This window comes from Macaca nemestrina, chromosome 12 (assembly GCF_043159975.1).
Source record: "Macaca nemestrina isolate mMacNem1 chromosome 12, mMacNem.hap1, whole genome shotgun sequence".
Taxonomy (NCBI): Eukaryota; Metazoa; Chordata; class Mammalia; order Primates; family Cercopithecidae; genus Macaca; species Macaca nemestrina.
Window position 1 is genome coordinate 112,584,663 of NC_092136.1, and position 20,699 is coordinate 112,605,361.

Here is a 20,699-nt window from a genome sequence, read left to right on the forward strand (position 1 = left end):
GCTAAGTCAGTCTATTATTCAAGCCTTTTGTTTGAATTTTAAATTGGGTTTCTGTCATTTAAATTTTGAGTTGTGAAAGTTCTTTATAGATTCTATTTACAAATTCTTTGTCATACATATATATATACACACAATGCAAATGGTTTCTCCCATCTGTAGCTTGCCTTTATGTTTTCTTAATGTTATCTTTGATTAGCAAAAGGAGGAAGTCCATTTATCAATTTTTTTCTTGTAGGGTCTTTCTCTTGTGTCTTGTCTAAGAAATCTACAACAAAGTTGCAAAAATATTGTCTTATGTTTACTTTTACAAGCTTTATAGTTTTACCTTTTATATTTAAGTCTATGACTCCTCTCAAATTAACTTATGTACATTACACAACTTAAATTTTTTGTTATTGATAAATTTTATATATCTTTCTGTATGGATAGTCAGTTCCAGTATCATATGTCGAAAAGACTATACCTGTCCAACCTTTGTCAAAGATCAATTAAGTATAAATGTATAGATCTATTTCTGGACTGTTTATTTCATTCTATTGATTTCCTTGTGTGTTCTGACATCAGTACCAGACTATCCTGATTACTGTAGCTTTATCTTGAACATAGTTTACTGCATAGATTGCTGTAACTTGCCTCCCAGAAACAAGTAAGTCCTCTCCCATTAAGAGATGGAGTCTATCCCTCTATCTCTTGAATCCATGTGGGCATGTAATTGCTTTAACTAATATAATATGGTAGAAATGTTTCTATATGACTTCTTAAACTAGGTCAGAAGAAGCCTTGCAGCTTCTGCCATGGTTTCTTTGAATACTCACTCTAGAATAAGCCTGGCAACATGTAAGCAGTCTGCTTATCCTGGCACTATCATGCTGTGAGGAAGTGATGCATGACCAGCCACAGGTATTCCAGCCATTCCTGCCCAGATTCTAGACATGTGATCAAAGTAGTCTTCAGGTGACTCTTGTCCTATATGACTTTCACTTTGTCAAAGTCCCTGAAGAAGAGCAACCCAGCTGAGCCCATGCAACCCATAGAATTATGAAATACAATGATTGTTTGCAAGCAACTAAGTCTTGGCATAATTCATAATATAGAAATAGATAACTAGAATAGTAGAGTATTAGAAAAAAAAAACAAAATTTTGTGGGTCAAGGGGACCTGGACTCAAATTTTGCATGTGACTTTGAGCAACCATTATCAAATTACCAGTCTGAGGGCTAAGGAATTTATAGACAATTTATCTCATCATTTACTCTGGATCAAATGTGTTCCCCAAAAAGCACGTGTTAGAAATTTAAGTGCCATTGGTGAGACCTTTAAGAGATGATTAGGCTATGATGATTGTGCCCTCATGAATGGTTTAATGCTTTTATCACATGAATGGAATTGTTATTAAGGGAAGGGAATTTGGCTGCCTTTTACTCCCTCTCTCTCTTGTCCTACTTTCTGCGTTCCACCATGAGATGACATTGCAAGAAGGCCCTTGCCCGGTGCTGGCACCTTGATCCTGGACTTTCCAGCCTCCAGAACTGTGAGAAATAAATGTCTGCTTATTATAAATGACCCTGTCTATGGTATTCTGTTATAGCAGCACAAAGTGGACTAAGACATCATTCCAAAAATGTTTAAGTACCTACCGAGGACAGGGCATATGCTTAGGATATACAAATATGATTATAACACAGCTCCTCCTGTCACAGGATTTACAGATCAATGGAGAAAATAGACAAGTTTCCCTACTGAGATAGCTGATGAAATTGTTTTTTGTTAGTAGCAATTGCTATAACAAATTCTAAGAGAAATAGCTTTGCTAATCTGGATTCACACAAAACTAATATGTACAAAGCATCAGATAATGAGTATGTCATGGCCCATCTGACTTCCCTTTTGTACTCGTTACTAGGAAGGTCAGAACTGAAGGTGAGATTCAGCCTTAGTTGTTTCTAATGTCTCCACTCTTTTTCTTCAACATGATTTTCCATCTTCTAGTTCTAATGTTAAATTCTAACTGCAAAAGGTATTATCGTATTTGAAATAAGTTGGGGTAAAATTGTGAATAAAATGTGTACTAATTAAATCAATTCAAATTGAAAGCATAGTTGTGGATCAATTAGAATTGTCCCATTCTTGTTTTTGTGCTTGGGACAGCACCTGCTGAGAACACATCTTTACTACAACCACTATTACAATTACAACAGTTTATGCTACTGCTAGTAATAATCACAGCTGAATGTCTGAGCATAGTATGCCAGGGACTGCACTAAGTGCTGAAATGAATCATTCAATATCATTTTCACAACAATCCTGTTATGTATGTATAACTATGATCCCACTTTTAGGGATAAGGAAGCTGAGATTTGGAAAGGTGAAGTCATTTACTTAAGGTAATCCTATGGCAATGAGTGTCAGAGGCAGTTCATCCCATAGTTCATGCTTCAGCATTACGTTTTTGATGCATATGGGTCCAGGGAAACCGTGCTTGGATGGACTTTATTGATGGTCCAACCTGGCATGACCCTCTTCTTTATTCAAAGGCTTTTCTTGGCAAGACCCAGGAATTCTGGGTTCCTATAGGGGATGACTAATCAAGGTCCTCTCCATCTCCCCCTGTACATGGAACCCCATTTTTATAAACACTTGTATTCATGGTCCCTGAATCAAAGGCAAATATTCATAAAATAGCCTGTGTTTGCATTCATAGAGACCAAAAGAAACCAGACAATGGACACTGAGAAGTAAAGTTCTGGCAGTTGTTTCAAAATGTTTGAAAAGTTAGCGATGATGTTCAAAGCATACATCCCTGGCATCATTAAAGCCCCCTTCCTTAAAAACTCAAAGGGATATCTCCCTAATAGAGAAAACACAGAGAGTGCAGTGAGAAAGAGTGGAAGATATATTTATTCAGAAGCAGAAAGGGCAGTAACAGGTATTAAGCACCAGCATGTGCCGGTCTTTTTATATGCATCTCTCATTTCATCCCCCCTCATCCAACCATGAGAAGTGAGACCAAAGACCCTGGAGTCCGATGGAGTCCCCTGCGCAGTAGTGACCTTGGCAGGTTGTGTATCCTTTCTGGGCCTTGTTTCCTCATTTATAAAATAATAATAGTACTCACTTCATAGTGTTGCTATGAGGATTAATTAATATAAGACATGTACAGCATTTTGTAGGGGTATGATAAATGTTAACTACTATAATTATATCAGGTGCTGAGCTTCCATAGGTGGAGTGTAGTGTGCCCTTGTACTTGGTTCAGTGGACAGGGCGGGAGGGGTGAGAGGGGAAGCAGTAGGCTTGAGGGTCCAGGGGAGAGAGAAGAGCTGGCAGTCTTTGGGTCCTGGGTGGCTAGCATCTCAGAAACGATGAGCGTGCTGTCATATTCCAAATCGAAAGTGATTTTGGTAACATTTAATAGTGGTTTTCTCTTTTTAAAAAGTCTGTGCTTGTCAAATAAATTATATGTGTGTCAATCCTATAGCAGTTTCCTCTAGAAATTGTGATGATTTTGTCTCTGTGATCAGTTGAAATGTTATTAAGTTGGATATTGTGTACCAATTCCAATTGTAGAATTTCTACAAATTTGTTAAAAGCTTTTTGTTGTTGTTGTTGTTGTTGTTGTTGTTGTTGTTCTCAGCAGAACTAAGGGAACAGGTGTGGCTGCCTAACTGGTCATCTAGTTCCTAGGGGAAGGGAAGTGGCAAGTTCCTAGGCAACTTCTGGTCCTCATTTCCTTGGTTAATGCCCCAAGAGGAAGCAAAGATGGGCCGCCCTCCCCACCAGTATGAAGAGATGGAATATGAGTCAGATGTAGTGTGAGTATAGATGTGGGTTCCATCCTGCTTGGCCCTTCCTCGCTTGCTGACTTTAGGCAGTTCCCTTCCCTCCTCTGCTAGTTTCTTTTTTTGTAAAACAAGAAAGTTAGAATCCCTGATATAACATGTTTCTCCAAACTCTACAACTTAGGGCTTTGGTGTTCGTTTACAGAAGTGCTTGCCCAGCCAGGCAAGCTGTCTGTTCTACCAGGCAGATTTGGAAATGCTTCCCAAAGGAGATGGTGTGCACCTTGAATGGTGGTGGAGAAATATCTTGGAGAATAAGCAGGGCTTGGCATTATAGTCAGAGAGCACATGCTGAGAGTGAGTGGGAAGAGGGTCTGGGAAGGAATTCAGAAGAAAGACTGGGTTGGGAAGCAGAGGGAGAAAGAGGAGAGTGAAGTAGAGAAGGCACCATAGCAAAATGCTCTAGGTCCTGGGGAGGCATCCTGGATTGTCCCACAGCAAAAGAAATGTACAGTTACTGATGGACATTGAGAAGGAGAAGTCAAAGGGGCCTTAAATCCAAGGGCAGAAGGGAGGCAGTGGGGGGACTCAGACAGGACCCCAGGAACTTGGGCTCTGTGAGTTCCTGCTCAGCATGACCTCAAGCAAGAGACTTCTCTTCAGGCTTCCATTTCCTTTCCTATACAATGAAGCAGATGACACTCTTCCCAACTCAGGGGCTATTGTGGTGAGCAGATGAGATCACGCAGGTGGTGGAGAGCATATTATCTGGCTGTTGTGAACTTTTAACAAATGGTTGCTATTTTTATGATTTAGCCAGAAGGAGCTCGTAAGAATAAAGGGGGATAATGGGGGCCAACCCTGGAGGCTTAAGAAGAGATGTAGGGGATCCTTGCATGGCAGGCTTCCTAGATTTAGTGGTGGAAATGTTCCCTAAGGGACAGAAGCAGAGAATGCAATAGGTGCTTAAGATTTGGAGATCCTGCAGGTCAGAAGAGAGAACAGCAGCAGTGACAAAGACTGAATTTCCTGCCAGCCAGTGTTTGGGGACAGGAATAGTGGTGACATTAGATTTATTTTAATTAAAGAGAATAAAGCAGTGTGAATGTCTCACACACCTGAATTTGTGGAGTAGGATTCGTGCCTTTATACCTGCTATTCCAACATATGGTGTGATTGTGTGTAAAGACAGAAAAAAATGAATCCAGAACTAATGGACTTCAGGGAGGAGCAATAGAATTTCAATCTGAATTTCATTTAAGAAAAGATGAGAAAGATAAATTGTTACACATAACTACATGGACCACTTACCTCTCACTTTCATACATGATCCTTGGGGCCTCTGGTTTGGAAAGTCAGAACTTTGAAGGAACAGATTTTATTTTCACTAGAGCAAGAGGCTGGGCTGTCTTCAAACTGTTCCCTGCCCTCAGAATAGAGGTAATATGTCCCCAGTCTCCAGGCTCACCTGGGCAATCTCCCCCACCCACCTATGCTATGTTCACCTCCCTCATCCCCAATGCTACCTTAATTACCCTGAACCTTGGGGGACAAACACACCAACCACATAAGCTCTCCAGGGGAGGGTCTGAGCCTATGAGTTCAAAGGTCAAGATATCACAGTGAAACCCCGAAAGCCGGATCATAGACAACAGCTGGGGGATGACAAATAAGCTTGAGTTGAAGCTTCCTTTATGGGAAGCTGAAAATGGTGCAATTTCTGTAGGGAAGGAGGGAACCGCAGTGTGGAGGGAGAGAGGAGCAGATAAGGACAAAGGAAAGGTTACTTCCCATGGGGAGTGGGGGAGCGAGGTCTGTGGATAAAGAACAGAACTAACATGGGGCCTGAGAAGCCAGATAAACCAAAACAAGACCTTAGTAACAGGCACCCTTGATGGAGCATCCCCTAGGGACCAAGGGAACACGCAGAGCCTTTGTCCTAGGAGGTCACCTCTGCTTGATGGTTTCCAGGCTATGCTCCTAAGAGTCCTGGGGCTCTTGGTAGGTGTCCCAGGGGCTCTTGTGAAAGTAGGGGTGAAAGGAGAGGGTAAGCTGCTAGAGGGCAGTGGGGAAGATGAGAGGGTAGAAGGGGCCCTCGGCCTTCTGATTTGCTTGTGTAATTCCCTTGTGTAATCTTTTTAGTACATTGCGATTTTTAATATATTTTATCTGGGGAAAAAAGTTCTCCCACTTTTTTTTTTTAAGAAAAAGGTTTTAAAATTGGTCTGGTGATATGGACATATGATAAAACCCAGGAAAAGTGATTTTTCTTCAGTTATTTCAAGGCAACTGGCAAGCTGACTCTCCAAGGAAAATAGCCATCAGCCAAAGCCGGGAGCACCCCTGGCTGCTGTGTTTAGCTCAGAGAACACCACTGAGGAGCCAAGGTGAGGCGGTACAGTTGGAAGGGACCATGGGGGCTGCTGGCTCCTGTCCAAAGCAGGCCTAGGCCTTACTTGCTGGACAGAAAGGAAGGAATGACACCAGAGAGGTGGACGTGACTCCCCATGGCTAAGTCTTTGCTTCTACCCCGGGGAATTCCCAAAGCTCTCATCCGTTTGAGATACTTCATTAAATGCCTTGTGTGAATTTCTCCAGCCTCATCCCCCACTTTCTTCCTTGCACTTGACACTCCGGTAGCACCAAACTGTAGATAGTTCCCTCAGCCCCACAATGACATTTAAAGATTAATTATTTCATTAACTTACTTGTTCACTTCCTTGTTTGCATCTGGTCTCTACCTGAAATTTCTTTTTCTCCTCTCTGCCAGTTTATCCCAGTTCAGACTTCGCCTCTTCCAAGCAGTTCTCCATTTTCCCTTGTGTAATATTAATCATTTGCTCTCGGGGTCCCATTCTTTTGTCTTAAACTAAATCCTATTTTGAATTTATTACCCAACTATAAAGAGAAAGCTCGATGTTCCTTAAAATGTAGGTAAAGTTAATTTATCCTCACTTTCCATGATCTATAGGAAGTTAAAGCCTTTCCTAAGATGTTTGTTCATTAGTGGGGGCTTGGGGAGAGAAGTGAATTGTGAAATTACAATTACTCTAGTTTCAGGCTTCAACATCTCCTTAATTTATGCCATTTATGTATATTCTAATTATCTTGTGCGTGCAATTTTTAGTTTAAGAATGTTGATCAAAGCTTGGAACTTACCCTTCCCTGATTTCTAAAAGATATAAGATAAAGAAAACACAAATCTAATCTATAATGGCAGAAAGCAGATCAGTGGATTTGTGAGGCCAGAGGTGGTAGGAATTTTCTGGATAGAGTTACAAAGAAACTTTTTGGGATCATGGAAATGGCCTATATCTTGACCATGGTAATGATTATACAGGCATATATATTTATCAAAACTCATCAACGAGTGTACTTAAAGTGTATACATTTTGTTGCATATAAATTATACCTCAATAAAGTTCATTTTTAAAGTATCTTCCAGAGAGGCTTCCTTGACTTCCTTAACAGATTTAAGCACTACCTCCTTAGAACTTCCATTGGTCCCTATGTCATTATTGTAGTATGAATCATACTGCTATGATTGTCTGTTTAGCTGTTTGCTCTCACTCTATCCTATCATTATGCCTCTGACAGTCAAGGACTATATTGCATTCAACCATTGTATTCACAAGAGCTGGCACAGTGCTCAATCCATAGTAGGCACTCTATATGAGTGAATGGAAGAAAGACTGAAACACACTCAAGACAATGTCCTGAGAGCCTCTGAAAGTTAAGAGGCTCCAAGCATCAGAATGAAGGAATAAAGGTGGTGCCTAGTATCCTAAGAAAGAAGCTGGGCTCAGACTGCTGAAGACTGAGAAGCACAAAGAAGTCTTCAGCAGTCTGAGCCCAGCTTCTTAGGATACTAGGCATCACTTTCAATCCCCTTTTGCCTCTTCTCGGATATTCCAATTCATAGAGCCCATGTGTGCATGTGTGAACCCATGAGTTTGTACAAGTGTATGTGTGTGTTCTTTTGCATTATGTATAAATGTGATTGCATGTCTATATATAAAATGTAATTTTGAGAGTGTCCCTAATACGTCCCTACAATTATTCCAAATGTCAAGATAGGTTCCAAGGCATTCCTAGTGATTCTGGCTCTGTAGTCTCTGCTAGAATTGCCTTTACTAGTCAAGGAAGGGATACTGGACACAAGGAAAGATTGCTGGCTTCGTTCCCATATTTGGCTCTCCAAGACACTTCCACAGGCTAGTATGAGGTTGGGGGAAAAATGGGAATGGGAAAATAGCTAGAAAACAGGAGAATATCTAGTATACCTTTATAACCTGAATCCATGCATGCATTTTTGGCTTCAGCTTGCTTGTCCAAAGGCAATTCCTTATAATATAGGCTGGGACCAGATTTTGGCCACACTAAGCAATGAAATGAAGATGTAATCACTTGTGTTTGCTTTCGTTTATACCCAAAGTTGTTAGATGGATGGCATGTGAATAGAACAATCTTTCTGGGCCTGCTTTCTCACCACCCTTAGATGTGACCACTGAACTCCCTGTGGTTTGTGCTGGTTGCTCTCACATTTCTACCAGCTTGGGGGACATCTGCCAATCACAGTTCACTGGGCACAACAGAAGTGAGGTGGGGAGAATCTCTCTGTACATGCCAGTGCAGTTAGCTTCCTGACAGTGCCTTCACCCATCCATTCAATTCAATCGTCCATTTATTCTTTAATTTATTTATTCACCTAATGGCCTGAGAACCTCTGAACTTACAGCCTGAGGAGCCAAGGCCTTGAGTGACAGAGTTGTATGACAAAGCAGGAGATTTCCATAGTAAAATGTAAGGGTGAAACCTGAAGGATTTAAAAATATGTCTTTGTGACAAGTTGGGAAATACTGAATTGAGGAGTAGGTGGGGCCATGGCAGGTGATTGTATCCATTAGGGTCCAGGCAAGAAAAGAGAAAAGTTACTCTAGGTGTTTTAAATGTAAGAGATTTAATGTAGGAGTTGGTTGCAAATATTTAAAGTGTTAAAGAGCAAAAGAAGGATACAGAGTCAATCCAGACATCACTATCCTCAGGAAGCAGCTACCACTCCTAGGCATGTGTGTAGTAGGAAGGGGTGGGATGATAGTCAGAGATGAGGGACATGGAGAAGAGCCCACCGGCCCCCGCCCCGTGACTGGTTCTTGGGCATGCGGGGTAGGAGTGGCTCATGGCTGGACCTTGGACCTCTGAGAGGTGGAAGACAGTTGATGCTTAGACACCAAAGGAGCTATCTGTGACCAGTTGGGGCTGGTGTCTGAGACACTATAGCTAGGGGGACCCAATGAGGCTGGCCACTGAGGCTATGGCTGTCCTCTTCTGCTGGAGAAAAGTTGACCAGAAGTGCAGACAAGAGGAAATACCTTCTCTCCTCTCACCGCCTTCTGCTCAAACCCTAGTGCCTCCCATTGGCAGGGTGTAGCAGGAGGCCAGCTGGCAAGGGAAATTGGGAGTGGATTATTCAGGCCCCAGCATTGCAGAGCAGCACCTGGAAGGGCGAGCTCATAGCTGGGACGCAGTAGGTAAATAACCAGCATGGGCACCCATGGGGGCGGGGGGGTGCGCATCTTGCTGGCTCCCAAGGGATAAAGTTGTAAGAATTGCAAGGAAGAGCCAGGGAAGTCACTGCCATTCAGCTGCCAGAGAGGGCAATTTCAAACACCTGGCCAGTCTCACAGAGCTCTTGCTCCTCAGGGTTCAACACAGGCCCAGCCCTTGATCTGGGCTTCAGCTCTGCATACTCAAACTCTAGTCTGTAAATTCACTCTGGGTGATCAGGGCCACACCAACCATGCTGACTGGGATGAACCTGGGAAATGGTTACTGCTGCACCATACAGGAGGGGGTTTTAGCAACAGGACCAGGTATGTTGCCAACCAGCTTGCAGCCTCAGATCACAGCAGCCACACCCTGGAACAGTCAGATTCTCTGACTCGCCATTTCCTGGGCTCTACCATATCAACAGCTTTACATATTGCTGTTTATCTTCCTTTGATCACATTTCAATCTTGGGGACATTTGGGGGACACTCTGGTCTGTGCACATTTGTAAGCTAACTCCTCATGAGGTGCTACAGAGGACATCTGTGTTCTTGGTTTGGGTGTTTCTTTTTATTCTCCTTATCCTTTATCCCCTTCCTCTATTAGAAAACCGACTCGCTCCTTCCCTCTCTTCCCTCCCCCATATCCTCCTTTCCAGGTAGCTTTGATGAGTCTCAGTACCTTAGTCTCCTCTGATCACTAGGCTGGGTATAGTATCCATTACTCTGACCACAGGGCTTGAGTCAAGGGTAGGGGCATGAAAACCAAGCAGCACCAATTGGTATCGCTCCCTGGAGTTGTAAACAGATAAGGGCTCTCTCTTTCTTTCAGGGTTCCCACACTGGCATGATGAAAGCCTGGAGCTGTCTACGAGCATACAGACCTTAGGGAAAGAGGAGGAAGCCATCGTGTAGCACAAAGTTGAACCTCAAGAGGGCAGGAATGCTGATGATATCATTTGAGTCTCTGGGTCTACTCCGTGCTATTCTTCCCAGTCATGTGAATCAACCAAGTCCCTTTATTCCTTCACCTAACTTGAGCTGACAAATCTCATTCAATTTATGGCAAGGGAGTGACATTTAATAACCCAGTGCTTAGATTCTGGAAATGATTCTTATTTAGTGCCAATACTCCCATATGGGTGAACACATATCTATTTTTGAGAAATCAATACACATTTGTATGCCAAGTCCAAATTTTGAACTTTTCTTTTAACATCAGATATGGATTTTGGCCACACTAAGCAATGGAACTAAGATATAATCACTTGTGTTTGCTTTCGTTTATACCCAAAGTTCTTAGATGGATGGCATGTGAATAGAGCAATCTTTCTGGGCCTGCTTTCTCACCACCCTTAGATGTGACCACTGAACTCCCTGTGGTTTGTGCTCATTGCTCTCACATTTCTACCAGCTTGGGGGACATCTGCCAATCACAGTTCACTGGGCACAACAGAAGTGAGGTGGGGAGAATCTCTCTGTACATGCCAGTGCAGTTAGCTTCCTGACAGTGCCTTCCTCCATCCATTCAATTCAATCATCCATTTATTCATCAGTTGTTTTTTGAGTGCAGACCCAGAGACAGTACTTGGTACTGGGGACACAAGTGAGACACATGCCTGTCCTAACTAAGCTTATGGCCCAATGCAGAAAGCAGACCAGGCAAGTTTACTAGAGTGGAGTGTTGCTGGGATGGAGGAATTGCTGGGTGCTAAGGAAAATGTAGAGGAGGCCCCTAGCTCAGCTTTCCCAAGGAATGGTGAGTGGGAGCTGGCCAGAAGAGGTGGCAGAGTGAGGAGGCCATGGAGCCAGTGGAGGAGGAACAGGTCACAGCTAACAGATAACAGTTCTTGGTAGAGCAAACATCAGGTGTAAAGACTTGGAGCTGAGACGATTGTTTGTTTGTTTGTGTATTTATTTATTTATTTATTTATTTAGAGATGGAGTCTCGCTCTGTCGCCTGGGTTGGAGTGCAGTGGCGTGATCTCGACTCACTGTAACCACTGCCTCCCAGGCCCAAGTGATTCTCCGACCTCAGCCTCCCAAGTAACTGGGACTACAGGCACCTGCCACCATGCCTGGCCAATTTTTTGTCTTTTTAGTAGAGATGGGGTTTCACTGTGTTGGCTAGAATGGTCTTGATCTCCTGACCCGGTGATTTGCCCGCCTCGGCCTCCCAGAGCTGAGAGTAACAAAGAGAATCTCAGTCTGGCTGAAGTTTTCAGCATGAAGGGACAGAGATAAGGCTATCGTGGCTCATTTTTCCCTGTTGAAATGAGCAGCCATGGCAGCTCTTCCGTGGCACCAAGCTTGAGAAGTCTGCACCTTCTCCAGTCTTCATGGCAGCTATGGAGATGCAGGGAGTCCTGCTCACTAGTGGAATAAGAAAATTGATGCCTTCAGTTCAACTCCATCCAGTCAGTAGCATTAATCCTCTCTTCCCCTCTCTTCCTGTGGAAAAGCTTACTGGTTCACCTATTTGGAAGGAGTCCTAAGGACAGGGAGGGTAAAGGAATGTTAGCAGGAAAGCTGCAGGAAGTTAGAGAAAGTCTACGGCCAGTTTCTGGTAGAAAAAAAAATCTGCCCCTTCCCCCTTGGGCAGTAAAGAAGAGAATTAAATGAGAGTGTCAAAATGATTTGCTGATGTGCAAACAGTTTACTAGACCTTGGTCAAGGTCTAATATTTTTTTAAGAATAAAGGCTTTGGAATTAGACCTTTTTTGGGTTTGGATCTCAGCTCTTCCTTTTGATTGGCTGTGGAACTGTGGGTAATGTTTAATCTCTTTGAGCTTTCAGTTCATGATGAAACAGGACCATGTGGAGATTAAAGAATCAAATGTAGTACCCAATACACAGTAGGTGTTCAGTAAATTACAGATATTATTACTTTTCTGTGATATAGATGGCAGATTTTTGTCAGGATTAAATACTTTCATCCATGTAAAGTGATTGGCCGATGCGAAGCACATGTGTTAACTCTTACTATTGTTAGCTGTTATCAGAGATAGTTGTGTATGGAGAACTCCTGAAACCTCCAATCCTACTGTGAAAACTAGAGTCAGGAAACAGACTTTGACACATAGACCAAAAACAGAGGTGATAGGTTCATCTCATGTACCAACTGGCCAGTTGGCAATGAGTGCCTAGAATGTGCCCGAGGCACAATTCTGAGAGCTATCTGGCTTGGTAGGGAAGATTATGCTATGATCTATTAGTGAGATGTCTGTTCTGGGTGGCAAAGAGAGTCACGTCAGCATGTGTGCTATAGATTTGCCTTCTTTAGACCGAAGCTTCATTCTAGACAGTCAATTTGGGAGCCAGTAACAAAGGGCTGAGACTGGCCTTGTCCACTTGTGTGAGTCTCCACTTGCTCCATGTTTTACTCCTAGCACAAAGTTGAGACATGGCCAGAGCCCAAACCCAGCTGCCTTTTCCCCAAGAAACTTTCGCTGGCATTAATCAAGACCTGCAAATCCACCATGTGGATGACACAGGCTGTGTGCCCAGCCCAGACTCTGCGAGCGACAGAAGAGGAGGGAGTTGCTTAGTGACATGACACAAAGGGCGTCTTTGATTCATCACCCAGCCCCAGCCCCAAGCCCCTGGCCAGCAGCGAGGAACGGCTGCAAATGAGCAATAGAACTCCTTTACAAATGTCACTTTGCTGTAAAATGTAAATGTTTAACATTTAGACACGAACACTGACTCCCAAAATGCCTAGTGCTGGGTGGCTTTTATTCATTCTCTTAGGGATTCTTTGTCCTCCCATGGTGAGAGATCTCACTGCATGATTTACACCCCTGTGCTTGTTAAATTGCTGGCATGTCGTGCCCCAGATAGGGCAGCAAAGGAGCAGAGATTTGCAGGGGACTTTATGCCTTTCCTGTTAATGCAGAGTATTAAATATACAGTGCAATTCCATCCCCAGCCACTGCTCAGAGGTGCTATGAACTCTGAACAGAGGAGATTTCATTTTATTTCCAATTATCCTGGACTTCAAAATATAAGATTGTGTCATTGAAGGTCGAGAAAGACCAAAAACAGTGATAAAATATATTCCCTAGGAGTTCTTTCTTCTAGACCTGCTCATCAGCTAATTCTGTCTTAGCGGTCTGGGACTAAGGGGCTCCAGGTACATCAGGGATATGGGTGATTGTTCTTGGGGCTAAATTCCTTTTCTCCCAATACAATTCTATTGAGGGTAAGCCGTGTAGCCACTCTCGGCCTCCTGATGATTGGCCTTTGGATAAAGATGGACCTAGCATAAAAAGTAAGTCAAAGTTCAGACATCTGGCAAGACTCAGAACCAGGCAAGGAAGGCAATAGGGTCGAGGCGAGGAAGGCAATAGAGTCACAGGAATCACTGGGCATAGGGGCAGGAAGATCTAGATGGCAGTTTCACCCAACTTCCGTTTCCTCTAGAACGTATTGTTTGTTGAATTTTTCTTTGCACCCACCATCCACACTTGGTGCTTCCCACAGTTTTGATCACAGTAGGCATTTAATGCCTATTTGTTTAATTAATTAAATAAGTAATGAGTCACTGGCAAGTCTAGCACTGGCCAAAGAGATTATGTCTAAAGTTCCAATGGCTGAATTTTACAACTTCTGACAAATCTCTTAACCTCTCTGTATGAGATTTTATGTTATTCCTGTCACATTCTCTGGAAGTAACTGGGATATAAAGAGATTATTATTAATTTACCAATAAGAAACAGAGACTCAGACAGGCTACAGGTTTTTCTTGATATCATGTTGGGTTAGTAATAAAGTCAAAATGAAAATTCTGCTTTTTGATTCTCATTCAATTTTTTTTTTTTTTTTTTTTTTTTTTGCAGTTCACCATACTGAATATTCACACCTTGCACCATGAACCCAGGTAAGGCACCTATGTATGATCATCCAAGCCAGGACCAGGGTGAGGTAAGTGAGGAGCTGAAGGTATTTGCAAAACTGTGAGAATGGTGTCTCCTTCAACGTTGTGTCTTGGATGTCTTGCTCACTTCACCTTTATCCCAGCCTTGGGGATCTCACATGTGGAAGCATGGATGAAAGAGTAGTGCTTAAGAAAAGAAATCTGCAGGTGCGCTTCAAAGAGTTTATTTTCTTCAGGCCTAGTACTTGGAAGTCTGGGCTCTCAGAACAGAAAGCTGGAAAGGAATTGCTTTTTCAGAGATGTCAAAATAGCAAAGAAACATGCATTTAAACACCAACCCAGGATGAGTCCGGGGGCTCTCTTCTCATCCTTCCTCAACAGGGTGACTGGTGACACTTGCCAGTAGCTTTTGATCAAATCTGCTCCCATCAGAAGGTAGGAGGACCAGAGGACTTGGAAATTCCTGCATGACTGATTGGTATGGTTTATTACCATGCAGGGTCTTTGTATTAGGATGCTTTTGATCACAGTGTGTTAGAAACATATCTCAAACGATCTTAGGCACAAATGGGAATGTATTGGATGCATACTGAAAAATATACTATAGATGGAAAGAGATGTCAGAAATCATTGGAATTAAGGAATTAAATGACCTAAGAGTTTTTTTAAAAAAATCTCTAGCCTCCATTTCTTTTCCCTCATTTGTAAGAAAGGGGTTTCCTTGGCATTGAGAAAAATAGAGTCACTAAAAGTTATCAAGCCTCATGTCCTAGACCCTGCCATCAGTGAAGAAGTAATCTTCTTCCCTTACTTGCAGTTTTTAAAACTCCACAGAAAGACTCTGATTAGTCTAGTTTGGTCAGGTGCTCACTTCTATATCTACTATTAGGCTCAAAATCATGGTCATATAGAACCAATAGAGCCTCTGGGCCACTTCTGTCTATACAAGCTCTCACCAAGAGTGAGATCCTTGTGAGATGGGCAACCAACTCAACCTAGCAATTTTCTCAGCCATATTCATGATCAGCAATGGTGCAATACTGGACATTCTACTTTGGAAATCTGGCCCAATGAGGCGTGCAGAACCAAAGCAGGCGGAGGGAGTTACCTACAGGAAGCCCATGTTTTGTACAGCCTATGTAAATAATATAAAGCTCTGAGTTATTTCTAGGAATGATGTGAAATTCAGCAATTCTCATGGGAATTTCTTGGCTCTAAAACCTAGTACCTCCTTGGGCTATCCCCTAGAGATTTCCATCTCCCCAACAAATTGACAGTACTAGTTTTGGTGTTAATGAAATTCTTCCTTCCCTGAGCTGAAGTTCTTTTTGTTGTTTTCAAGGAAAATCACAATCTGGCCCAACCCAAAAGCACCACAGGGAACTCTGAGTTGTATTTCTACTGTTCCTTGCTTGGGTATATTTTCGTCAAAACCAGAAGGTCGAAAAAATTAAGAACATGTTCTCTAAAAATTGGATTCCTGGAGTTCAGTGGGTGGAAAGATATAAACCCCTCTTTGAGAAACTTTTTCAATGAATCCAGAGAAGGGATATTAGAGGTAGTATAATTTGTTGGAAATAGCACAGATTTATTTTTTAAAGTTATTTAAATTTTAAAAGAAGAAATATCTCTAAGCAAACTTGGGTAAAAGAGAATTTTGCCAGTAATTCTTCCACAATAATATTGTTTTTGTGTTGACTCCTCCAGGCTTTCATATAAATGGTTGTACATGGCATACATGTGATCCATGTGATAGGGAGCATGAAATGATTGTACTATTATGCCAGCAAGCTCCTACTACCAATACGTTGTGGTATTACACAGAACGTATAATGGAAAGCCGTCGCTAGGTTGAAACTTAATAAGGAAGTTATACTTCTTATCAAAGGACTTTAGATATTTCCTCCATCTAGAAACACTTATCAAGACCAAGGGGAATATAGTTGTATAAACAGTGCCTGGGGCAGAGAGAAAAAGCCATTCTTAGGATAACAAATAAAACAAGCACCCCACATTTTATAGATGATTTTATAGAGAAACCAAGTGTTCCAGGTAAATCAGCTGGTTCTTAAAGACTCCACTTTGAAAACGGTTTAAGTAATGACTAAGTAATGACTAGAACTTTAATAAGAAACAAAGAACCCTACAGAGCCAGACATTGCTGCTGAGCAATATGGGATATATAAAAAAGGACCTGCATAACATGGAAGAAGGAGTATTTAGATGAGGTCATACAGACTCTGTTCCATTATTTACATGAAGGGTTTTTCAGCTTTTATTGTAGATATAGAGGGTATATGTGCAGGATTATTACATGGATATATCGCACCCAGGTAGTGAGCATAGTACCTAATAGGTGGTTTTCCAGCCCACTCCCCACTCCCTATCTCCCCTCTCTAGCAGTCCACAGTGTCCATTGTTCCTGTGTGTGGTTTTTTTTTTTTTTTTTTTTTGAGACGGAGTCTTGCTCTGTCGCCCAGGCTGGAGTGCAGTGGCGCGATCTCGGCTCACTGCAAGCTCCGCCTCCCGGGTTCACGCCATTCTCCTGCCTCAGCCTCCCGAGTAGCTGGGACTACAGGCACCCACAACCGCGCCCGGCTAATTTTTTGTATTTTTAGTAGAGACGGGGTTTCACCGTGGTCTCGATCTCCTGACCTTGTGATCCGCCCGCCTCGGCCTCCCAAAGTGCTGGGATTACAGGCGTGAGCCACCGCGCCCGGCCTGTTCCTGTGTTTATGTCCATATGTGCTCGAACATTTAGCTCCCACTTACAAGTGAGAACGTGCAGTATTTGGTTTTCTGTTCCTGCATTAACTCACTTTGGATTTTGGCCTCCAGCTGCAAAGGACATTATTTCATTCTTTTTTATGGCTACATAGTACACTATGGTGTATATCACTTTCTTTATCTGATCCACTGTTGACGGGCACCTGGGTTGATTCCATGTCTTTGTTATTGTGAACACCACAGCAGTGAACATATATGTGTCCTTTTGGTGTAATGATCTATTGTCCTTTGGGTATATACTAAGTTACGGAATTGCTGGGTTGAATAGTAGCTCTGTTTTAAATTCTTTGCAAATTCTCCACACTGCTTTTCACAGTGGTTGAACTAATTTACATTCCATTACAGTGTATAAGCATTCGCTTTTCTCTGAAGTCTCATCAGCATCAGTTATTTTTTGACTTTTTAATAATAATCATTCTGACTAGTGTGAGATGGCATCTCATAGTGGCTTTGATTGGCATTTCTGTGATTATTAGTGATGAGCATTTTTCTCATGTTTGTTGGCTGCTTGTATGTCTTCTTTTGAGAAGTGTCTATTCATATCCTTTGTTCATTTTTTAATGGGGTTATTTGCCTTCTGCTTTTTGATTTGTTTAAGTTCCTTATGGATTCTACATATTAGACATTTGTCAGATGCATAGTTTGCAAATATCTTCTCCCAGTCTGTAGATTGTCAGTTTACTCTGTTGATGGTTTTTTTAAAGCTAAAGATGGAAGCTCTTTAGTTTAATTAGGTCCCACTTGTCATTTTTTGATTTTGTTGCAACTTTTTTGGGGGACTTAGCCAAAAATTATTTGTCAATGCTGATGTTGAGAAGGGTGTTTCCTACGTTTTCTTCCAGGATTTTTATAGTTTAAGGTCTTACATTTAAAGGAACTAGAAAAAAAGAACAAACCAACCCCAAGTTAGCAGAATAAAAGACAACTAAAACTGGCGGAGAACTTAATGAAATTGAGATGCAAAAATCCATATAAAAGATCAATAAAGCCAGAAGTTGGTTCTTAAAAAAACAATATTGATAGACTATTAGCTAGATTAACAAAGAAAAAAATAAGAGTATCCAAATAAATACAATCAGAAATGACAAAAATGACGTTACAACTGATCCCACAGAAATACAAAAGATCCCCAGAGAGTATTAAGAACAACTCTATGCAAACAAATTAGAAAATCTAGAGAAAATTGATATACATTCTTTAAAACACGTAATCTCCCAAGATTGAATTGGGAAGGGACTGAAAACCTGAATAGACCAATATTGAGCTCTGAAATTGAATCAGTAATAATAATTAAATAAAAAACCTACTAACTAAAAAAATCTTCTGGACCAAATGGAGTCACAGCCAAATTCCACCGGATGTGCAAAGAAGAACTGGTACCAATTCTACTAAAACTATTCCAAAAATTGAGGAGGAGGCATTCCTTCCTAACTCATTCTATGAAGCCAGCATCACCCTAATATCAAAATCAACAAAGGAAGAAATCTTCAGGCCAATATCCCTGATGGACACAGATGCAGAAATCCTAAACAAAATACTAGCAAATCAAATCCAGCAGCACATCAAAAAGCTGATCCACCATCATCAAGTAACTTTATTCCTGGTAATATGGTGTGTCTCTGTGTCCTCACTGAAATCTCATCTTGAGTTATAATTCCCATAATCCCCACATGTGGAAGGAGGGACCTGATAGGAGGTGATTGGATCATGGGGGCAGTTTCCACCATGGTGTTCTTGTGATAGTGAGTGAGTTCTCAAGAGATCTGATGGTTTTATATGTTTGACAGTTCCTCCTTCACACACACTCCTACAGAGGGGTGATAAGGTTTGGCTCTGTGTCCCCACCCAAATCTCATCTTGAATTGTAATCCCTACCTGTGGAGGGAGGGGCCCGTAATCCCCATGTGTTGAGGGAGGCAGGTTGGATCATGGGGCAGGTTCCCCCATAGTGAGTTCTCACAAGAGCTGATGGTTTTATAAGTGGTAGTTTCCCCAGCTCTTTGCCCTCCTGCCATCTTGTGAAGAAGGTGCCTATTCCCCTTCCACCATGATTGTAAGTTTTCTGAGGCTTTGCCAGCCATGCATAACGGTGAGTCAATTATACTTCTTTGCATTATAAATTATCCAGTCTTGGGCAGTTCTTTATAGCAGTGTGAAAATGGACTAATACACCTAGGATATAAGGTTGGTTCAACATACACAAATCAATAAACGTAATTCACCACATAAACAGAATTAAGTGCAAAAAATGACATGATCATCTCAATCAATACAGTAAAAGCTTTCAATAAAATCCAACATCTGTTAATGATAAAAACCATCAACACACTAGGTATTAAAGGAACATATCTCAAAATAATAACAGCCATTATGACAAACCTACAGCCAACATCACAGTGAACAGGCAAAAATTGGAATCATTCCCCTTGAGAATGGAAACAAGGCAAGAATATGCAGCATAGTACTGGAAGTCCTAACCACAGCAATCAGGCAAGAGAAAGAAATAAAAAGTACTAAAATAAGAAAAGAAGTCAAACTATCTCTCTTCACTGACAATATGATTCTATACTTACAAAACCCTGAAGACTCCACCAAAAAGCAACTAGAACTGATAAACAATTTTAGCATGGTTTCATGATACAAAATCAATGTATAAAAATCAGTAGCATTTTTACACACGAATAATGTCCAGGTTGAGAGTCAAATCAAGAGTACAATTCCATTTACAATAGGCAGCAATTCAAAGAAAATGAAATACTTAGGACTATAGCTAACTAAGGAGGTGAAAGTTCTCTACAAGGAGAACTACAAAACACTGCTGAAAGGAATCAGAGATGACACAAATAAATGGAAAAACATCCCATGCTCATGGATTGGAAGAAGCAATATTGTTAAAATGGCCATCCTGTCCAAAGCAATTTATGGCTTCAATGCTATTTCTATCAAACAACCAAAGACATTCTTCACAGAATTAGATACAAATGTTCTAAAATTCATATGGAACCAAAAAAGAGCCTAAATAGCCAAAAAAAAAAAGTCCTAAGCAAAAGAATAAAGCCAGAGGCATCACATTACCTGGCTTCAAATTATACTATGAGGCTACCGTAACCAAAACAGCATGGTACTGGTACAAAAACAGAGACATCATTCAATGGAACAGAATACAAAATTCAGAAATCCACACATTTACAACCATCTGATCTTTGACAAGACTGACAAAAACAAGCAATTGGAAAAGGAATCCCTACTCAATAAATGATGCTGGGATAATTGGCTAGCCATATTCAGAAGAATGAAACTAGACCTTTACCTTTCACCATATACGTGACAGTTCTGAAGAGGAATTGGAAGCTTACAGCTTTGTAGTATGTATGTATTTATTATAAGTAATTTGGGTTTAGAATTTCAACAATTCCTTTCATAATCTTAATAAAGTCATTTGGTAAAGAACTCTTCTGGCATTATCACATTCCTAATTTATGTTTACTCTATTAGGGCATCAAAACCAGATATACAGCAATGTGCACTGTACTCACCCTGACAATACTGGCATTTTAATGTGGTAGCTACATGTTATGTTCTGCCAGGCTAGGCAAGAGGACACATGGACTTTTTCCTAGCATTTACCTTAGGAAATAACTATCTGAAGTCCATAATCCTTAAAAATCTGTTGTACTAAACCCTACAGACATCTCAGCTACCTATGTTT

The 20,699-nt window shown here is 41.4% G+C and overlaps 1 long non-coding RNA gene across 3 annotated transcripts in view; it reads left to right on the plus strand.

The window, feature by feature from the left end:
• Positions 1-20,699, plus strand: part of LOC105493596 (uncharacterized) — a 122,606-nt gene that overhangs the window by 48,152 nt on the left and 53,755 nt on the right. For all 3 annotated transcript variants that reach the window (XR_011611071.1, XR_011611069.1, XR_011611070.1), the window contains one exon: positions 14,166-14,250. This is a non-coding gene — a long non-coding RNA (uncharacterized lncRNA). The remainder of the gene's footprint in view (positions 1-14,165; positions 14,251-20,699) is intronic.